This window comes from Ananas comosus, linkage group 12, assembly GCF_001540865.1.
Source record: "Ananas comosus cultivar F153 linkage group 12, ASM154086v1, whole genome shotgun sequence".
NCBI lineage: Eukaryota > Viridiplantae > Streptophyta > Magnoliopsida > Poales > Bromeliaceae > Ananas > Ananas comosus.
The window spans coordinates 8,207,898-8,230,248 of NC_033632.1; the positions used below are offsets into that span (position 1 = coordinate 8,207,898).

General features: G+C 37.2%; 1 long non-coding RNA gene across 9 annotated transcripts; it reads left to right on the plus strand.

Moving 5' to 3' along the window:
- On the plus strand, positions 225–14,745 carry LOC109718269. 9 transcript variants are annotated; one of them, XR_002218426.1, is made up of 5 exons: positions 2,593–6,343; positions 6,512–7,129; positions 7,777–7,901; positions 8,483–11,916; positions 14,540–14,745. It is a non-coding gene; the product is annotated as an uncharacterized LOC109718269 (long non-coding RNA). The 9 variants fall into 9 exon arrangements; XR_002218425.1 differs by lacking the exon at positions 14,540–14,745 and adding an exon at positions 14,460–14,517; XR_002218421.1 differs by lacking the exons at positions 7,777–7,901; positions 8,483–11,916; positions 14,540–14,745 and adding exons at positions 225–596; positions 7,231–7,656 and having other exon boundaries at positions 5,820–6,343.

Consider the following 22,351-nt stretch of genomic DNA (forward strand, 5'->3'; position numbering starts at 1 on the left):
CTAAACTTGATAAAAATATTGATAAATTTAATAAATTTTTAATTTTAATTTAAAAATTAATAAATATTTTAAAAAATTAAAAGATAAACTAATCTTAATAAAAATAATTAAAATTAAAATGCTATTTTAATGGCCTCATAGTTTGGAGACTTTGTGTACATTTTANTATTAAAAGGATAAAAAAAAAAAACCACTTCATTTCCTCCAAAAGAAAAAAAATCTACACTTAAATAAAAAAAAAAAAAATACCCACTCTCCACCCTTTCCCTCACCTGGACCCATTTCCCCTCGTCGCCTATAGGTTCAGGCGCCTAAACCCACTCTCCACCATCTCCCTCACCTAAACCCCTCTTCTCCTAGGCAACCCCTCGCCGGCGAGCTCCTCACCAACGAGATCCTCGCCGCCGATCTTCTCGCCGGTTAGCTTCTCTCCGTTCTTCTCGCCGGCGAGCCCCACTCCGTTGATCTCGTCGCCGGTTACCTCATAGGCGACGAGCTCATTGCCGCCGATCTTCTCGCTGGCGAGCCCCTCTCTGTCGATCTCTTCGCCGGTGACCTCATAGGCGACGAGGTTTTTGCCGCCGATCTTCTCGCCAGTGAGCCTCTCTCTATAATAATAAGGATGGTGGAGTGTTTTTTATGCAATTTTTGCTTGATTTTTTCTATTTTTTATGTTTATTAGGCTTCTAGTTGCTCTGATTTGGTATTAGTTTCTTGGATTTGGTATTATTTGCTTCGACCATAACTCAGAGAGAGAGATGGGGATTTCTATTGCCTCTTAGGGCGTGTTTGGTTCACTTCTTTTTCACCCTGGAATCGGAATCGGAATGGGCGAATCCGTTTGTAGGTGTTTGGTACGCGGGAGTTCTATTCCAATTCCGATTCCTGAGTGGAATGAGAATTATCCAATTACCACTTTTTCCAATCCGGCCTCCTAAGCCGGATTGGAAGTTGAATCCGGACGGAATTGATATTTATTCGGATTAAATTTATTTTTTCAAATTTTTTTAATTAAAATATGAGTTTAAATTTATAAATTAAATTTATAATTTTAAATTTTAATTTTAATTTGAATTAAAAATTAAAATTTAATCAAGTATTTCGAATCTAACTTATGAATTTGAATTTAAATTAAATTTTAATTTATATAAAGTTATTCAAATTTTATTTAAAACTTAAATTAAATTTATGGATTCAAATTAAAATTTGAATTGTAATTTTAAGTTTGAATTTGAATAANAATTTAAACTGTAAATTTAAGTTTGACTTTTAATAAATAAAAATTTAGTTACTTTTTTTTTTTAATAAAATTGATTTAAAATTTTGACATTATTTCAAAATTTTGATGTAAATTTTTAATATTTAATTTTCAATTTGAATTTAAATTAATATATTATAAAAATAAAGTTAGTATATTAATTTGATTACGTTTTTTATATCTGCTTGAACCAAACACCGATGATGGGAATGATTTATTCCGATTCCGATTCAGGCAACGAACCAAACATAATTAGGTAATGAGTCATTCCGATTTCGATTCCAGTTTATTTCGATTCCGATTCTGATTCCGATTCGGACTTCGAACCAAACGAGCCCTTAGTTTCTTCTATGTTGTGGGTATAACATTATTGATTATATAATTGCTCTTCACAATAAAATTACATGGTGTTTGAACAAACTCTACTGAATGTGATCAGATTCTGTTGACAACTTTAATAAATATATTTACCAATATTTAATTTGACTCTGCCCTAAATTTTAGGTAAAATTTAAATTTTCATGTCACGCCCCGCGATCGCCAATTTGGTCGGTTCGGGCACGTGCACAGACGCCGAACGAACAGAACCTCCCCTATCCGTCCAAGGCTCAACAAACAATAACAGTCATCATGTATAAAGAATTAGCCCAGAAATAATGTCAATATACATGACTTGCACGAGGGCAAGCAACAAGCAAGTGAAAGTATCTAGCTATACATGCATTCATATTCCATCACAAACTATTTACATTCATTTTCCCAAGTACATGATATATTATTCAAGTACATAACATCATCTCCTATACATAGTCTATTTCATCAAGTACAAAAGATGAAACCAAAAAGGGTGTAGCTAAACTCGAAGGAAGCCCACTACCTAGGGCACGATACCCTTACCGCGATCCTCGACCGCCCCGCTCGCGCTAGAATCTGCGAAGTTAGTAATTTGAGAACTAATGAAAGTTCCCAGTGGGTTCGGCCGTCGATCTCACCGACTCACCTACTAGGTCTACTCAGGCATATGTAGAAAGAAAGAATAGATAGGTAACCATACTAATGTTACTACAATGCCTGTACAAAATTGAACAATAGGTAATATACTTATGATGCATGCAATTCACTTTTTACCTTTACCTTTACCTAATCCACTTTGTTAACTATTTGGTTAAACCCAACTCACCAAACCAAATTTCTTTTTGGCGGGGAGAATACCGCTACAACTCGACGGGACCGTCTGCTGGGGAGAATTTCGCTACCGCCCAGTTGATGACAACTCCAGAGCTCACCGCTTGAGGTGGAGCGACCACCCTCAAGCATTTAGACTATCTGTGAGTACGATCCAATCCTCACTTGGAGGATACCATGTTACTATTGCCACAATGTTCACATAGTTTTTCTTTGTCTAGCATTCATAATTCTTGGTGCTATTCATTCCCTCTAGTCATAATGTCACCTTGTTTACTATTGTCATAGTCCTATACCTTGTTCCTACATTCATAGGGTTCTATGTCATGGTCCTTTATTGTTTCACATGTTTTCTACATTGAAAGCACATAAGATTGCCCACATCTCAGCCACATAATAACATCAACCCTATAATGCATAAATGCCAACTATACATAAACATATATGCTCAACAAGGGAACATCGACATAATGAAGGATTCTAAGATTTTGGATAGCACTACCCACCTCGTGGGGATACCGAGATGCGAGAAGCCAAGTCCTGTGATTTTTAGACGTCTACTTCTCTCGACCCCCGACAAACAAAGCAAAAATGAGGCTTATCCTAAATATCTTGCAGTAGACCCATTGGAACTTCGTCCGAGCCTCCCAACGCGTCGAATTAAGCTTCAATTAGGGCTACAAGAGATCAAACCCATGTTAGATCTCTCATTTTACAAATCCCCATTTTTAACCCTAGGGTTCATACATGATACCCATTATACACTTTTCTTGGGATTTCATAGCGTAAACAAGGCTCTAGAAATCCAAGAAACTCAAAACTAAACCATTTAGGGTAATTAAATTAAACCCTAACAAAGAAATGCAAGAAACCTACCTTAGGTTTTTGCTCCACAAAATCCCCTTTGCTCTTGGGCTTCTTCTCCACCAAAACCACTTGATTCCACCTTCAATTTCTCTTAATCTCCACCTTGAGAGAGGGTTCCTAGAGAGAGAAGAAGAAGGAGATGAGAAGGAAATGATAACAAAGCCCTCTCATGCATGGGAACACCCAACACGTCGAATTATGCTTCAATTAGGGTTACAAGAGATCAAACCCATGTTAGATCTCCCATTTTACAAATTCCCATTTTAACCCTAGGGTTCATACATGATACCCATTGTACACTTTTCTTGGGATTTCATAGCATAAACAAGGCTCTAGAAATCCAAGAAACTAAAAACTAAACCATTTAGGGTAATTAAATTAAACCCTAACAAAGAAATGCAAGAAACCTACCTTAAGTTTTTGCTCCACAAATCCCCTTTGCTCTTGGGCTTCTTCTCCGCCAAAACCACTTGATTCCACCTTCAATTTCTCTTAATCTCCACTTTGAGGGAGGGTTCCTAGAGAGAGAAGGAGAAGGAGAAAGAGATGAGAAGGAGATGATAACAAAGCCATCTCATTCATGGGAACACCCAACGCGTCGAATTATGCTTCAATTAGGGCTATAAGAGATCAAAACTATGTTAGATCTCCCATTTTACAAATCCCTATTTTTAACCCTAGGGTCGTACATGACACCCATTATACACTTTTCTTGGAATTTCATAGCATAAACAAGGCTCTAGAGATCCAAGAAACTCAAAACTGTAATTAAATTAAACCCTAACAAAGAAATGCAAGAAACCTACCTTAAGTTTTTGCTCCACGAAATCCCCCTTTCTCTTGGGCTTCTTCTCCACCAAAACCACTTGATTCCACCTTCAATTTCTCTTAATCTCCACCTTGAGGGAGGGTTCCTAGAGAGAGAAGGAGAAGGAGATGAGAAGGAGATGATAACAAACCCCTCTCATGCATGGGAATAACAGGTGTAAGGTTGGGGCTATTTATATAGACCCCAGCAATTACAATTAGGCCCCTCACAAAAGTCTTACTCAACCATTACAATTCAGTCCTTTTAGTCTGAGTACCGGTACTCGGGTTGGAGTACCGGTCACGAGGCCTCTAGTACCGGTATCAGGTGCACAGTACCGGTACCAGCCACCAACCCGAGAGCTACATAAGCTCAATTCTAACCTGGAGTACCGTTACACAATTCCGGTACCAGTACCCGACCAGTCCAGTACTGGTACCAGCTGCACAGTATCGGTACACACCCCAAACAGTCTCCCAAACCTGAGAGCTAGTCTTTCAGGTTTGATCGCGTTGTACCGGTACTAGCCACTCAGTACCGGTACCCAATCTGTCGAATACCGATACTAGATGAACAGTACAGGTACCCAGCTTGACAGTATCACAAACCCGAGATCAGCTCATCTTTCGGGCAACTGGTGGAGTATCAGTACCCCTCCTCTGGTACCGATACGCAGCTCCACACAACCAAATTAAACCCGAGAGCTACCCATCTCCTGTTTCTATTGGGTACCGGTACCGCATTGACTTGGTACCAGTACTCAATGCCAAAGTTGCAATCTCACAGCAATAGTGTTCCGGAGTCCGTTTTCACGCCCAACTTGCGCCGGAAACACTTAAACACCTCCGAAACTCACAATTAACCATCCCCACGCCTCCAAAGTAACTCGAGGACATCACACATCACGCTCATGCCTCACTTTGATCAATTCGATCAAAGTTAGCATCATAACTCGGAGATTTGGTATATTACATTCCATTTGTGCGTTTCTTTCTTATGATATTTAGTTCGCAATTGTCGATTTCCTTGCCCCTTGGTAACAATTAACAAGGAGCCTAGTTAGTTCATATGGTACTTAGATGTTTTTCTTTTCTCGTGGAGGCTCCCAAATCTTATTCTAATGGTGAAAAGTAATGCTACGTTAATGTGAAGTACCTCCCTTCCACGCTGGGATGAAACTCAATTGGAGAATGATGCCATTAATGTCTCCTTTTTTCATTTTCCTTTTTTTAAATAATGATTAGTTACTTTTCCTGCTATTTTAGTGGATACCTCCTCCTCAAAATGATATATGATTAGTTACTATTCATCTTGAATGTAATTTGAATTGCATATTCAATTCTTTATTTTGAGTTACTGATTATGAATTCAATATCTTATCATAAAGTTGAAGTTCAAATTTGTATTTCTCTGTATTTATTGTTTTTCAAATTCAGTTCGCCATCCTACACGTAATTTTTTGTTAGTTTGATGAGTATATAGGCCAGTTATTTGCCGAATCTTGTATCGTTCCTGGTAGTTCAGTTTGCCATCCTAAACATCTCTTTTTGAGTTAGTTTGTCGAGTTTGTGTGCTGGTTATTTGTGGAATCTAGCTATAGTGTCCTTCAGTATGCCATCCTAGACATTATTTTTCAATTAGTTTGTTCAGTATATATGCCGGTTGCTTACTAAATCTTAATCTTCCTCTTATGCTATTCAGCTTGATATCCTAGGCATCTATTTTTGGGTTAGCTTTGCTGGACATTTCTGTTTGTTGTCTGCTGAAAACTACTCCAATCTTGACCCTTTATTCTCTGGCCTATAACATTGCCATGATGTAGGACTACAACAGGAGACCTCTAACAGCAGTAAAAATTCATTTGAAACATTGTTGATTTGTCGATATTCTCTTCATTTGTCTTTGCTGCCATAAAATTGTGAACACCTGGAAGAATCAAGTGTAGGAGGCTTGGCTTGAAAATGAATGGAAGGTACGATATCCCAGAATTCTATATTAGCTAGATAGCTTAAGGAAACGTTGCTGAATCTTGGGCCAACTTTCATCAAAGGTAGGACAGCTTATTGAAATACATATTATATATTAAATTACTTGGTACTTTATGACATGCAGAAATGGGGAATGTATTGCATAACATTACTGTTAGTGATTCTCATCTGTCTGGAACATTTTCTTTTGCTCTGCAGATTACAAGGCCAGATATAATTGGACCAGATATTTACGAGGTTTGGTAAAATATTCCTAGAATTTTTGTCATTCCTAGTTATTGTTCTTGCTGTTTCTATTATATCTTTAATTTTTTTTTAATTGCTTGAGGTGTTCAAGCAGTTGTAATATTTCATGGGAACTAATTGAGGAGTAAATGAGCTGAATGCTCTTGACTTCTTTTTCAGGCACTGTCCGAGTTACATGAGAAAGTTCGTCCTTTCCGAAGAGATGTCACTATGAAGCTTATAGAAACAGAATTAGGATGCCCAAGAGATAGCATATATAGCTACATTTCTGATGAACCTATCAGAAATCTAAGAGTCTACAGTTTTCTACTCATGCAGCAAGTTGACTTTTGCTAATCATTGAGATCATGAATAGCAAAATTTACTCCATTACTCCCTTCTATTTTGAAATAAAATCGTTGTTTAATCATTTTTTTGTGATTCAGCTCTATCATCCTATAGTGGTTTAACTTTGGTGTTGAAATATCTTCTAATGTTTTTTTTCGAAGTGCAATATTTAACTTATGCCTTTCCTAAATTTATACTTAAAATGTAGTACCAAATTGATGAACTTGGGGTTATTATTTTATGTTTCGTAATCTTTTCAGCATTCTTAGGTTTGGTTTCAACATTCTTTGGTTCGATCATTGAAGGAAATCACTACAGAACTTTACAAGCATCATGTCACCTGCGTCATTTCACCAGTATCACGTCGCTTGCATCATTCCACATGGTTTTCTATTCCAAGACTTCAGCATAGAGATTCTACGCCACCTACATTAGATGTTCCTAATACCGGTATAAATACTTTTCTTTGCATTAATCAAATGAAAGTAAAATTAACCCATCTTGGATACTTTCGTATCATGTTTGCATGATTGTTGTTGTTGATCAACTAGAATACGGAGCATAGTTCCGTGGATGAATTAAGATGGAATGGATCCACATATTCCTGCAGAGCGAAGCTAAAACCCGGCATTTAATACCCAACTAAAACAAAGCAACAATTATAACACTTCGAAACTTGGTCAGCATCGTCCAACTACTTGTCTACAAAACATAAACAGAAAGACCTACCAAAACAGATTGGTTGTGGGGTAATAATAAGTTGAAAAAAGATTCTACAAAATTCCTGATGTTAATAGCACTATTTATATATTGTTTGTGTACTCACCAAGATGTGAGATGGAACATGTATAACATTGCAAATCCTTGGATGTGCTCGTCTTTTTTCCATCAGTTCAAATCCAAACCACTTGTTTTATTATTTATGGTGACAGTTTCTTACAAATGTAGTTTTGTACATATGATTTTTGAAAAAAAAAAGAAATAACTCTAGTCAAGCATATATTATTTTAATCGTGATTTTAAATTTAATTGTGATTATAATTTTAATTGTGATTATTTTGTTCTAGAGTAATTTCTAAATTATCTTTATCTTGCAGATTATGATACGCCCGGATTGTCACGCTCTGAGCCCGCTTATTTGGTCGGTTCGGGCACGTCAAACAGACGCCGAACGGACAGCACCTCTTCTGTCCGCCCAAAGCTCAACACAAGTACAGATCAGGTATATGAATTCTACACAGCGGAACGTAGATATATATGGCTCGCACGAGGGCAAGCAATAGCCAAAAGTGAAAGTTCTATGCTATTACATTCATACAAGTACTATGATTAACTTTTAATCACATACATGCATTCAACATTTACATTCTTTTCTTATACATCACATAATGCAACTCCAAAATATTTTACATCTCCCAAAATAAGCTTTTTACATTTATACATCATCCACACATCATACATCATCAAATACAAAAGATGATAATAAAGGGTATGAAACTAAACTCGGGAGGTCACTCTATGGAGTGATACCGTTACCGCGATCCTCGGCCAGCTCACTCGGCCCCGGCTCTGTAGAAGATAGTGGGGTGAGAACTACAACAAAAATCCCAGTGGGTTCGGGAGCCGACCTTGCGGACTTTCCCACTATGTCTAAATTAGGCATAATAGAAGAAATAAACAGATAGATAGTAACAATGCTATACAAATACAGCTAATATGCCTGAACAAAATACAACAATAAGGATGCTCATGATGCATACAAGATCCACTTTCCAATACCCAATCCTTTTGGCTAACCCGTAGGTTTCTCGTAAACGACTCACCAACTCAAATCCCTAATATCGAGGAGACTCTTACAACACGACGGGACCGTCCTCTGGGGAAACTCTAACCCAGTGATGACTACTCCGGAGCTCATAGCTCAAGGAGGTGCGACCGCCTTCAAGCCAAGACTTATAGGTGAGTATAATCCAATCCTTAACTATAAGGATGCCAAGTTCAATCCAATCCTTAACTATAAGGATGCCTCAGCTTTGAGGATGCTATGTTCACATATGTCATAATACAATCGTTTCATTCTTTAGCATTCTTTAGCTCTCTAACATTTATTATACTCATCAAAGCCTCACCACTAGGTGTCTCATTTCTAGCATTCATGACTCAGTAATGCCACACACCCTATGTGTTCAACACTAGCATTCATTATATTCATTAATGCCACATACCCTATGTGTTCTCATATGTCATAATGTCACTATGTTCTTAGCCTCAATTAGATTCTTGCCACAATTCATACATTTATAGGGTTTACAAGTCTCAATAGCTCACTAACATCTCATATGCATTTTGTATTAAAAGCATGCAGAACACATATCAACATAATCTCAACTCACCCTACAATGCATGAAACTCATATACACATATATGCTCAAGAAAGGACATTTAGACATAAAGGAAAATTTAAGAATTTCGGATAGCACCACCCACCTCGTGGTGTTGCTAAGGTGCTACGATTCAATTCTTATGATTTTTGGTCGCTTATTTCCCTTGACTGCAGCAAAACGAAGCCAAAACGGGCTTTTTCTTAAATTTCTCCGCGTAGACTCGTCGGATCTTCGAACCGAGTCTCCCAATGCGTCGGTTTTACCTTCAATTAGGGTTCTACGAGAGTAATTTACATATAACCCAACCTAAGGCAAAAACCCCAAACCAAACCCTAGAAGGCCACTATTGCAAGAACACTACATACAACCCTTTGATTCAAGCAATAGCAAGTATAATACCATCTAGAAACTCATCTAGATCCATTCCTAGGGCATTTAAACCAAACCCTAAAGTTCTACCATGAGAGGTCTAGAAGCTTACCTCAAAACCTAGCTTTTTCTTGAGCCAAGGAAGAAGAAGAGGAAGAAGCTTCACCTCCAAGCCTTTTTCTCCACCAAATCCTCCTCTTGACTCCACCCTAGGAGAGAGAGAGGGAGATCTTAGAGAGAGAGAGAGAGAGAGCTCTCTTTTGGTGTGTGAGTGTGAGGAAATGAGAGGAGAGAGCCCTCAACCCCTCTCATATTACCCCACTCAAACGCAATTGCATAAAACCCCTCTAACTTGCCACCTTATGCACTGCCCGAACTGGGCAAAATTCGGCTACGGGGTCTGGACCCTGCACAAGGTCCGGACCCCGTGAGCATATTTTCTGCGAAAATTGCAGAATCTCTCCCAGCTGCTCACCAAGGTCCTCTAACACTCTTAAGTACCATTCCAACACATTTCAGACTTTCCGAAGTGTTCCGAAGCGACCGACTTCGCACTTTGGTCAATTTGACTAAAGTTCGATATAACCTACCGAAGTTTCGGTATATGACACGGATGCTCCAAGTCTAAGTGAGATGCTTTGTACATATCAATTGAGGCATTGAATGTTTTTTTATCTTCCATGACTGAGTAATAATTTTTAGTTTTTTTTTCTCTAAATATTTATGTTGTGAGTTGGCAACTTGATGGATTCTTGTTTTGTTTCTTTATTTTTGTTGATATTGTTAGAGAAACTAATGTATAACATTATTTTAAAATGATTTGTCATGTTGGAGTTTAGTTTGAATGTGTTTTGCTTATAATTTTTGTTATCTTGCCAATATATATTTGTATATGAACATTTGGTAGCAAAAAATAATACTATCGAATGTGAATATAATATGTCGCAACTACTAAATGCTCATTTAGTGGCGACAAATTTTTGCCACCAAATGTTACATTTAGTGGTGACATGTATTTACCATCAAATAGACACTTTTCATGGTGATAAATATTTGCCACCAAATAAAACATATTTAGTGGCGATAAATATTTGCCACCAAACGAAACACATTTAGGGCATGTTTGGTTCATCTATTTTAGATTATGGAATCGGAATGGAATTCGTTGATTCCGATAGTTGCCGTTTGTTTTATAGGAATCAGATTCCGATTCCCATTCCACTCTGGAATGGGAATGGCCAAATCCATTTATGATCCAATCCGGCTTTAAATTCCGGATTGGCCCATTTCAAAGTAAACTATTCAATATCCTCTTTCATCAACACCTACCTCCTCTCCCTTCATCACTTTCCTCTCTCTTAATTAAAACTCTCTATAAAAAATTTTAAATTTAATTCTGATTTCCATTCCATTAATGAACCAAATATTTTTGGATGATTCGTCATTCCATTTCCTATTCCAAAGCAATCCAATTCCATTTCCCATTCCTATTCCAATCATGAACGAGACATGCCCTTAATGGCGACAAATATTTGCCATTAAATGATATATTTGCCATCAAGTAGACACTTTTCCATCAAATAGACACTTTTCATGGCGATAAATATTTGCCACCAAATGAAACATATTTAGTGGCGATAAATATTTGCCACCAAATGAAACACATTTAGTGGCGATGCCATTAAATGATATATTTAGTGACGACAAATATTTGCCATTAAATGATATATTTAGTGGGACAAATATTTGCCACCTAAAGTTGAATCTTGGTGGCAATAATTAGTTGCCACCAAATCCTAGCAATTGGTGGGAACAAAATGTCGCCACCGAATGATTCCCTTTCGTAGCAACTATTGTCGCTACAAAAAGTTACATTTAAAGTGGCAAAATATATATTCGCCACTGATTCATTCGCTGGCGGGATCTATTGCGGCAACATATGGTGACAATTTTGGTCGCCATTATAGACATTTGGTGGCGATATAAAGTCACCACCGAATGATAATTATCTTGTAGTGTCTCCCACCTAGAAATGTGCATGCCTTTTTCTTTCTCTATAGCCAAGATATGTGCTCTTTCTCTCACTTTAATTTTTAATTTAATGCTTTCTTCTTTTTCTTCGAATAAGACACATGCTTTTTTAAAAATTAAATTTTAATTTAGTAATTACAAATTTTTAATTATTGAAAGTTTAAAAATAAAAATATATAAGTCAAAAGTATATGGAACAAAACTGTTTATTCTATTCTCGCGGTGACGGAGGGGTAGAGGGCCACGCTGCCACCTCCCATGCTAAAGATGATCATCATTGAGGTCGATCCAAAGTTGATGCCAGGCTCGGCGGCAATGACGAAATGGTTCAGGGCATAGACAATCCTCGCGGGGGTCAATCCGAAGTTGACATTGGGCTCGGTGGCTACGGTGCAACGGTTTAGGTCATTGAAGGAAAGCAACAGAGATAGCCGCCCCATCCGTGCCGTTGTGGTAAGGGATGAATCATGTTTACTATCTAATGTTAATGTTTATTTCTCTCTCTCTCTTTGTTTCTCTCTCTATACAAATTTTTCTCCTCCTGCTCTCTATGAGGGGCAACGATTGAGTCAACAATAGTCAACTTGATGATTGGGTTGAATTAGTTGCTATATTTATGAACTAAAACTTTGACACATGCTATTTCAAGCTTTTTGGTAGCTGTATTTTTTTGGGGGGGCAATTCCCGACTTTTCGATTTACCCCTCTTAGAAGGCTAATATTAAAAATACCCTCTTTACGTTCCAACCTATTTCTAATATACCCCTAGAGTTAAAATCTGTTAATTAACTCTGTTAACTCTATAAAATTACTATTTTGTCCTTTCAAATATACCCTTCCACCATCACTGACTTTCTTATTTGCCCTTAAAGTCAGAGGCACAAAAAGTATTTTGAGTTTTGGTCTTTTCCAATATACCCCTCTACCGTCACCAACATTTCTTATTTGCCCTTAAGTTAAGGGCAAAATTGACTTTTTAATTTTTTTTAACTGTGGTAGATGTTTAACTCACGTTTAACCCAAGTTAACTTAACAGGAGATAATTGCGGAGGTATTTTGCAATAACGGTGGAACATATAAGGGGTATTTTAAAAAGAAAAAAAAAGAGTAAATAAGATATTTTCAAAGGTATGAGGGGTATATAGGCAATTACCCCTTTTTTTTACACTGGGAAGTTTTTTTTTATTGCCACTTGCAAGCTTTGTTTCTTGACAACTAAAAGTTATTTGCCTACACATCTTGTGAAGAAATTTTTTTTACCTCTTTTGGTAAATCGAAAAAATAAAAAATTATAATTCTTATTCATATATATATATATATAATATATTAATATATATCATATATAATATATAATAAACTAGCTGGAAATACTATAATACGACCAATGACATAGTGCTATTAATTTCTACCATTGGATTAAAAGATGCATTAGGATGATATGAGCCCCATTAGGGTTGAGTGGTGGTTTGTTGAATAGTATAATCTAACGGGTAAAAATAATCAAGGGGTAAATCTAACGTGACAACCTCGATAGCACCAAATTTTTGGTACTTCGATAGTATCCCAGCCGGACTCTAATATATATATAGTATATATATATATACATAACATACATATATATATATATATATATATAATATACATATATACATACATCTACATACATACATACATACATATATACATACATACATACATACATATACATACATACATACATACATATACATACATACATACATACATACATATACATACATATACATACATACATACATACATATACATACATACATACATACATATACATACATACATACATACATACATATATATATACATTTATACATATACATATATATACATACATATACATATATATATACATACATATATATATATATATATATATATATATATATATATATATACATTATCACAACCTTTTTTTTTTTCCAGTCGTCCATCAGGTATGTTGTTTTTTGAAATTCTACTATTTTTTAATATGCATTAATTGATTTATTTCCTTTAGTTGATGGTATTTTCTAAATTGAATGATTGTAAAATAGCAACCGTAGCACCCTTGTAACCATATAAGGTGGGCGGTGCATTCCGAAAATATTGAATTTTCTTTTATGTCTAAAGTGTCATTTTTGAGTATATGTGAATGTTGAGCATTGTGCATAGTAGGGTTAATTGAGAGCTTCTTGTTGCATGTTGTGAGTACAAATGCATGTGAAGTAATAGTAAAAGAGTAAGAACTTATAAGCCCTATGTATGCATGATCAATGACAATAACCTAGAAAGGGGTAAAAAACCTAGTTGAGCTAAAGAACAAAAGTGACATATTGACATAAATGTAGAGAGCGGCATTAGTGAATGCATTGAATGCTAGAGATGGAACTTAGTGTGTGGCACTGATGAGTCTAGCATGCATGAGAATAAAACAAAGAACCTAGTGACCTTGAGAACAAGAATGCTAGAGTTGAACACTTAGAGAATAAGTGTGGCATTGTAAATGAGTATAAAGAACAAAGTAGTATATATAACACTAGTGCAAGTCAAAGAATGCAAGTGAAAAGAGATAGTGACATTGTGACGTAAAAACCTTAAAGTTAAGGGTCACATGAGCATTGAAATTCTTAAAGATAAGGATTGATCATACTCGCCTATAGTCTTGGCTTAAGGGAGGTCGCTCCCCCTCGAGCGATGAGCTCCGGAGTTGTCATCACTGGGATGTGGAACCCCTAGAGGACGGTCCTAGCGGGAGGAAGCGTAGGGCCCGCAATTAGGGACTTGTGTTGGTGAGTTATGTAACCCGGCGGGAGGAGGCTTAGGGCCCGACGGGTTAGCCACGAGATTGAACAGTGTAAAGCAAACTTGCATTCATCATGAGCATTCTATTTGAGTATAGCATTCTATATATTGTTCAAGCATATTAGTTGTATTTGTTAGTTGGCTACTATCTATTCTTTCTTCTATTATGCCTGATTTAGACCTAGCGGGAAAGTCGGCGAGGTCGGCGGCCGAACCCACTGGAAACTTTGTTGTAGTTCTCACCCCACTATTTCCACAGAGCTAGGGCCGAGCGAGCCGGCGGATGATCGCGGTAAAGGTATCGCGCCATAGCTAGAGACCACCCGAGTTGGTTTCATATTTTGGTTTAGTTGCATACCCTTTAGTTCTCATCTTTTGTATTTTGATGATCTTAATATCATGAACATGTTAAATGAATGATGTAAAATGGGTTTATGTTCAATGCAAAGGTTATATTTTGAGATATCATGTGATGTAAAAGAGAAGAAATGATGATAAAGAAAAGAATGCAAATATACAAGTTGTATGCATCTATGTGATTTAAATTTAATCATAGTACTTGTATGTTGATTAGTTAGTACTTTCACTTTGACTATTGCTTGCCCTCGTGCAGGCCATTATGTTTGCTTCTGCATGTGCAAATTTTATACTCTATTTGTACTTGTTGTTGAGCCTTGGGCGGGTAGGGGAGGTGCTGTCCGTTCGGCGTCTGTTCGACGTGCTCGAACCGGCCAAATAGGACCGGGCTCGGGGCGTGACAGTTGAGTAGGTGGTTTGTTGAATAGTATAATCTAACGAGTAAAAATAATCAAGGGGTTAAATCTAACGGTGGAAAACTCGATAGCACCAAATCCTTGGTGCTATCGATAGCATCCCAGCCGGATTCTCTCTCTCTCTCTCTCTCTCTCTCTCTCTCTCTCTCTATATATATATATATATATATATATATATATATATTAACTTTTAACTTTTTTACAACCTTTTCTTTTTCCAGTCGTCCATCAGGTATGTTGTTGTTTGAAATTCTACTCTTTTTTAATATGCATTTAATTGACTTATTTCCTTTAGTTGATGGTATTTTCTAAATTGAATGATTGTAAAATAGTAAAAATTATCTTTTAAGGAAAGATGAATTATCGGTAATCCAAGCTATTAGAATAGAAGACCAATACCGACTTAAGGAGATTAAACCGTCTAACAACCGATCAAACATAAATCTAACCGAGATTCAAAACTAGAGCCATGAGCCTAAACCCAAAGGTAAAAATTTTAAACCTAAGGGTAAAGGTTTTAAAGATAGGAACCCAAATCGAAATCAGAACCGTACCGAGAAACCTAATATCAACTATTCTAGTGGGAATAAGAATAAGGATGATTTCTGTTATGTATGTGGTCAGGACAACTATTTTGCTTCAAAATGCTTTTACCGAAAGAAAAAAAAGGTTGTCTATAAGAAGGGCCAAAATAATCAGAGCAAATACCCTAAACCTTAGGTCAACATGATTGAGGGTGAACCTTCCAGCTCCACTTTTAGGTCAATCTCTTTTATACCTAATGTTAACCTTATCTATCGTGAGTTAGATTGGTGGTTAGACTCAAGAGCCGATGTCCATATTTGCACTAATAGGTCCGTATTCTTCTTTTATCAGAACACAAGTGGAGGATGTGTAACCATTGGAGGTGAAAAAGCTGTCAATGTGTTGGGGATCAGAACAGTCAAGCTGAAGTTAACTTCTGCAAAGACTTTGATCCTTCACAATGTGCAGCATTCTCTTGAGATCCGATGGAACTTGATTAGTAGGTGTTTATTAGTACAATTAGGATATAAGATTGTATTTGAATCCAATAAAGTTGTAATTTCTAAGGAAAAAATATTTATTAGAAAAGGTTTTGTATCTGAGGGTTTGTTCAAACTGAATGTACTTTCTTTTGTTGATAATAAAAATTCTTCTTCTTCTATTCTTCTACAATTATTTTGAATACTGAATCTTGTGATGTATAGCATGGTAGATTAGGGCATGTGACTTTAGATATATCTAGAAATTGACCAATATTAACATTGTACCCAAATTCAAAATTGATACTAAATCCAAATGTGAGATTTGTACCCAAGCTAATTAGCCAAGAAAACCTTTTAAATATGTTCCTTATAGGGATATCCAGATTGTTGAACTGATTCATAGTGATGTCTGTGATTCTAATAGAGGTCCTACTCGTGGAGGAAGTCGTTACTTTGTGACCTTTATAGACGGCTACTTTAAATATTGTTACACCTATCTCTTAAAGACCAAAGATAAAATCCTTAATAAGTTTAAAGCCTTTAAAGCAAAGGTCGAAAACCAATTGGAGAAGATAATTAAAATTCTACGGTCTGATAGGGGAGGTGAATATATTTCAAATGAATTAAATTTGTTCTGCGAAGAATATGGAATAATTCATAAAGTAACTGCTACATACTCACCTCAGTCAAATGGTGTAACTAAAAGAAAGAACCGAATCCTATTAGACATGGTCGGTACCATGATTTTAAATTCTGATGTAACTCAGAACTTGTGAGGAGAGGCTCTTTTATCAGCTTGTTATATCCTCAATAGGATTCCCTCTAAGGATAGAACCCATACACCCTATAAACTTTGGAAGGGAAGAGCACCTAAGGGGNCCTGAAGTGTGATTATTTTTTTGTTGTTTGTTTTGACGTAACTCGTACCGCCTGAAAGTTAAATTTAATCACTTCTGTTGTTTGTTTTGATGTAACTTGGTGCTGGTAAAATTAGTTTTTTGAGTTCCGTTGTTTGTTTTGATGTAAGTAAGTGGATCTCATTATCTCCTAAATATAGTAGTAAATTTACCACTATAAAATTTAATCTATTATATAATTAATTTTTTTATTATTATTTAAAGATAATCCTAATTTATTATAAATAAAGTAATTCTAACCCATTATAAAGGAAGTAGAGTTTAGGTTTTACTGTTTAATAAATTTTTTAGAGGAGGTTGAGTGTAGTGAAAGTTGAGTTCGGCACTTTAGAGGAAGAAGTCGAGAGTAGGTGAAGTGGAGTTCTAACGTAACTTGAGTTACATTATATTTTTCACTTACATCAAAACAAATAACGGAAGTGATGGAACTTGAGTTCCATCACTCCCCTTACACCAAAACAAACGGGCCCTAAGCTGAGTTACTTTCGAGTATGGAGGTGCTTAGCAAAGGTATCTATTCCTGAACCCAAAAGAAAAAAGATTGGTCCTAAAACTGTAGATGGCATTTTCATTGGATATTCTTTAAATAGCAACACCTACAGATTCCTAGTGACCAACTCTGAAGTTTCTAAAATTTCTAATGATATTTTGATTGAATCTAGAGATGCAACCTTCTTTGAAAATATCTTTTCTTTCAAAACCCACATCTCTAGATCAGCTCCTGATTATCTGCCTACTATTGATCATGCATCTACCTCTGATCATTTACCTGCGTCTGATTTATTATATAGTTTAGATCCTATAGAACCTAACCCACCAGCCGAATTGAGAAGAAGTAAGAGAGCTCGTAACAAAAAGAACTTTGGTAAAGATTTTTTTACTTTCTTAGTTTAAAATACAGCTTCATCCTACAAGAAAGTTATGAGTTCTTCTGAAGCTTTTTTTTTTGGAAAGAGGCTATAAATAGTGAGATCGAGTTGATTATTAGCAATAATATTTAGATTCTCACTGATTTATCTCATGAAAACCAACCCTTAGGATGTAAATGGATCTTTAGAAAGAAACTAAGGACTGAGGGATCGGTAGAGAAGTATAAGGTGCGGCTTGTAAGTCAAGGTTTTCAACAAAAAGCTGATGTTGACTGCTTTGACACATATGCGCCTGTTGCTCGCATAGCTACTATCCAAGTCCTTCTTACATTAACGTCCATTCATAAGCTTTTGATTCATCAGATAGATGTTAAGACCGCTTTCCTTTATGGCGATCTTGAAGAAAAAATCTATATGACTCAATCTAAAGGTTTTTTATGTCTGGTCAAGAAAATAAAGTGTGTAAATTAGTCTGTTCTTTATATGGACCAAAACAAGCACATAAACAGTGGCACGAGAAATTCAATAGTGTTATTGAATCATATGGATTTCTGACCAACGATTTTGATAATAGTTTTTATTTCATGATCTTTGTGTTATTCTTTGCCTCTATGTTGATGACATCCTGACCCTTGCTCCTGATCTTGATCTGATTAACTAAGTTAAATTCTTTTTATCAAATCATTTTGATATAAAGCATTTTGGTAAAGCAGATGTGATTTTAGGAATGAAAATTCTTAGATCATCTGATTGAGGGATACAACGATGCCAATTGAATTTCTGATTCTCTAGATATCAAATCCACTTCTGATTATATATTTATTTTTTGTGGTGGTGCAATTTCTTGGCAATCCACCAAATAGACTATAATAGCCAGAAGTATTATGGAGGCTGAATTAGTTGCTCTTGACACTAGTCTTGAAGCCAAGTGGCTCAAGAACCTACTGTCATCGATTTCTTTGATTTTTTTTTCCTATTCCACCTATTTTTATTCGGTGTGACTCTCGAGGTGCAATTGATTTTTGTGAAAAGAAATTGGTAAATTCTAAATTTAGTAGACATTAAATTGAGACAGAAATCTAGTAGATGGCTAACCTCTCATGATATTGTTCCTTTGAGTTTTATCAAATCTAATCAGAATATTGCTGATTACTTGATGAAAGGCCTGAAGGTTCTGGAGTCATCGAGGGGCCTAAGGTTCTGGAGTCATCGAGGGGGATGAGATTTACCCATAAAGGGCCTTCCTGTGGTGGAAACCCAAACTTTGTGATAAAAGATCCCTTGAAAAACGTTCAACGTGGTAAAAACAAGCAGGTAAGTTGGCCAAAGAGCACTTTCTACAATTTATATGGAGGAGATTTAGCTCCAACCCTATCCCTATGGTGAGTACTCTATGAAGTGGTTGAAGTTGAGCTTATACCTTTTAATAGGATCTAAGGTGGTAATTTTCGCGAGATGTGACTCTACACACATTTCTGAAGGAAACCACCTATATAAGAGTATTCATATGTGGTCGCAGTTGCCACGCCCCGAAATCGCCAGTTTGGCCGGTTCGGGCACGTCGAATAGACGCCGAACGGACAGCACCTCCCCTGTCCGCCCAAGGCTAAAGCATCAACAATCATGTACAAGAGTTGCCCAGGAAAAGCTCAACAACATATATGACTCAACGAGAAGCACCACAAGTGCTATACAAGTAAGAGCAAGAATCACAAGTAACATACAAGTGAACAAAGAGAGAATTCTAACTATTACATCACATTCAACTATCAATTCACATCGAGTTTACATTTACATCTCCCAAAATGAATATATACATCCAAGTTCACCTCATAACTAGTACAAACCCAAAATACATGCAACTCTCCAATAGATACATCGATATCTCACAGGTACATAGGTACTCTAATGCAAATGGAAGCTGCTAACTAAGCTAGGGCGCTATGCCCTTACCACGATCCTCGCCGGGAGTGCTCGAACTCGGCCCTGTAACAAAGTGGGGTGAGAACTATTGTCCATAGTTCCCAGTGGGTTCGGTCGCCGACTCTGCCGATCTCCCCACTAGGTCTAAGTAGACATAAGCGGATAGATAGATAGATAGATATTTAAAACTGAAACGAATGCATAATAAAGAAGTTGCAACATGCTACTATGCCTGGAGATACGAGAATAAACAACATAGTCATGTATCTACTAACATGCCACTATACCTCTATCAAGCAGGAATGCAATTCTACTATGCTCAATATGCTCAATATGCTTAGTATGCATAACTCTCATGAGTTCATTACCCAATCCTTTGGCTAACCCGAAGGTCCGCCCTCGACTCACATCTCAAATCCCCTAGGTTAGGGTTCTCTCAACCCACCCGGGACCGTCTTCAGACAACTACGTCTATCCTCTGCGTGACCACCTCCGAAGTGCACTAAGCGACCAACCTTAAAACAGACTATGTGAGTATGATCCAATTCTCGTCAACTGAGGATATCCTGTCAACTGGGGTCTTCAATGTCACACCGATCTCATGCAAGGTGTCAAGTAGCGAAACTCACCTATCCCCTAAGTCAATATGCCATAGGTGTTCTTTTACACTAAGTCCCAATGCCACTCGTCAAGCCATTCTCTTGGTTTACATGCCACTCGTCATGATACAATGTTTCGACTATATTATGCACATGTCATTGTTCTCATCAATACAAGATCAAGTTATCACTTATCTCTATGGGGTTCTTGGTTACAAAAGCTCATCTTATGCACCCTAAGTTCACGTGTCAAGCCTTTTATGCTACACTACAAAGGAGCATGCAAGAATAGAAAATGCAACCATATAAATACCCTATTATGCACAAGGTTCACATGTGAAGTATGATCAACATATATAACTTAGACATAGGGAGCAGCTCAACTGCTTCGGGATGACACCACCCACCTCTAGGAGATGCAACGCGGCTAGGAACTTGACTCTGCGATCTTAGAACGCCGCCCTGGCCCCTCCGGGCGAAAACGAAGCTACGAACATCCTCTTCGACAATATCCTTGCACCGGCTCGACGAATCGCCGAACCGACTTCGCAAACGCGTCGGATAACCTAGCAATTAGGTTTACACATGCCCAATTTAGATCAAATCCCTAGGTTTCCAAAAACCCCATTTTTGAACCCTAGGTTACAACTAGGCAAGAATCTACCCTCAAAGTTTTAGATTCAAGCATTTAACTTCTACTTAACATGCTAGGGTTTCCAATAAAACCAATTCCAAGGTATAAAAATTCATTTCTAGGGATCTACCATGAAAGCTCTCAGAGCTTACCTCAATAAGCTTGCTCCAATGGAGGGAAGAAGATGAAGAAGGGGATGATCCACCTTCTTGAACCCTTCTCCACCAATCCCTCCTCCTACCTTCCTCCTAGAAGAAAGAGAGAGAGAGAGCTTAGAGAGAGAGAGAGAGAGAGAGCTTATGTTTTAGGTTTAGGTTGGAGGGAGTGAGAGGAAAGAGAGAGGAGTGGCCCTCAAGTAACCCCAACATGTTACATTTGCATAAAAACCCTCCAACAATGCCATCTATACACAGCCCAACCAGGGCATTTTCGGGCGACGGGGACCGGTCTTCCCTTAGAGGGACCAGTCGCCGAGAGCAAACTTTGTGGGCAGTGCCATTATGCCTATTTTACACGTACGAGGACCGATCCCCTCCTCCTGAAGGACCGGACCCCGAGAGCATTCTTGTGCGCAGCATTTTTCTGCCACACACCAAGCGTACGGGAACCGATGTAACATACCAGATTTTGGTATAAAAATAAAAATAAATAAAAATAGTGCGAGAAACCTTTTTTATTGGATTTGTAGAAGTAAAACATAAGTCAAAAGTGAGTTGTGCTGAAATCGGAATGAAAACAAAAGATTTAGAATTTTCTGTTGAAAACGGGACAGATAAATTAGCAGAAAATGCACAGTCTCAGAAAATTATGAAAATTGGAGGATAGGTCGGAAATATTTTTATGAGGTTAGATTTAAAGTTTCATATTTTTCTGACACCCGTAGAGTGAGAAATAAAATCCGACAGCTATCTGATAAAGATTACAGTTCGGTACAATTTTCGGTTACCAAATGGGGTCGAAACTGAAAACTTAAAATATATTCTTACTCAGTACGTAAAACCGCATATGACTGTCAAGTTTGAGCTCAAACGGACATTCAGGGAGCTCCGACGAAAGTTATCAGATTTCAAGCTGCCTGGAGTGAATAGTGTTTGAGGGGTATTATGAAGAAGCTGTTGCTTCTTCTTCTCCTTCGGCCGCACACCACACACGCACACGACACACACACACACACACACACACACACACACGCAAGGAAAGGGAAAGAGAGAAAACTCCTTTTCTCTCTCTAGATCTCTCCCAAAATTGAAGGTTTTGGTGGAGAAGCAAGCTTGGAAGTTGTTTTTCATCTTCTTTATCTTCTTCCTTTCCATTAGAGCAAGCTTTGAAGGTAAGCTTCAAAACCCTTT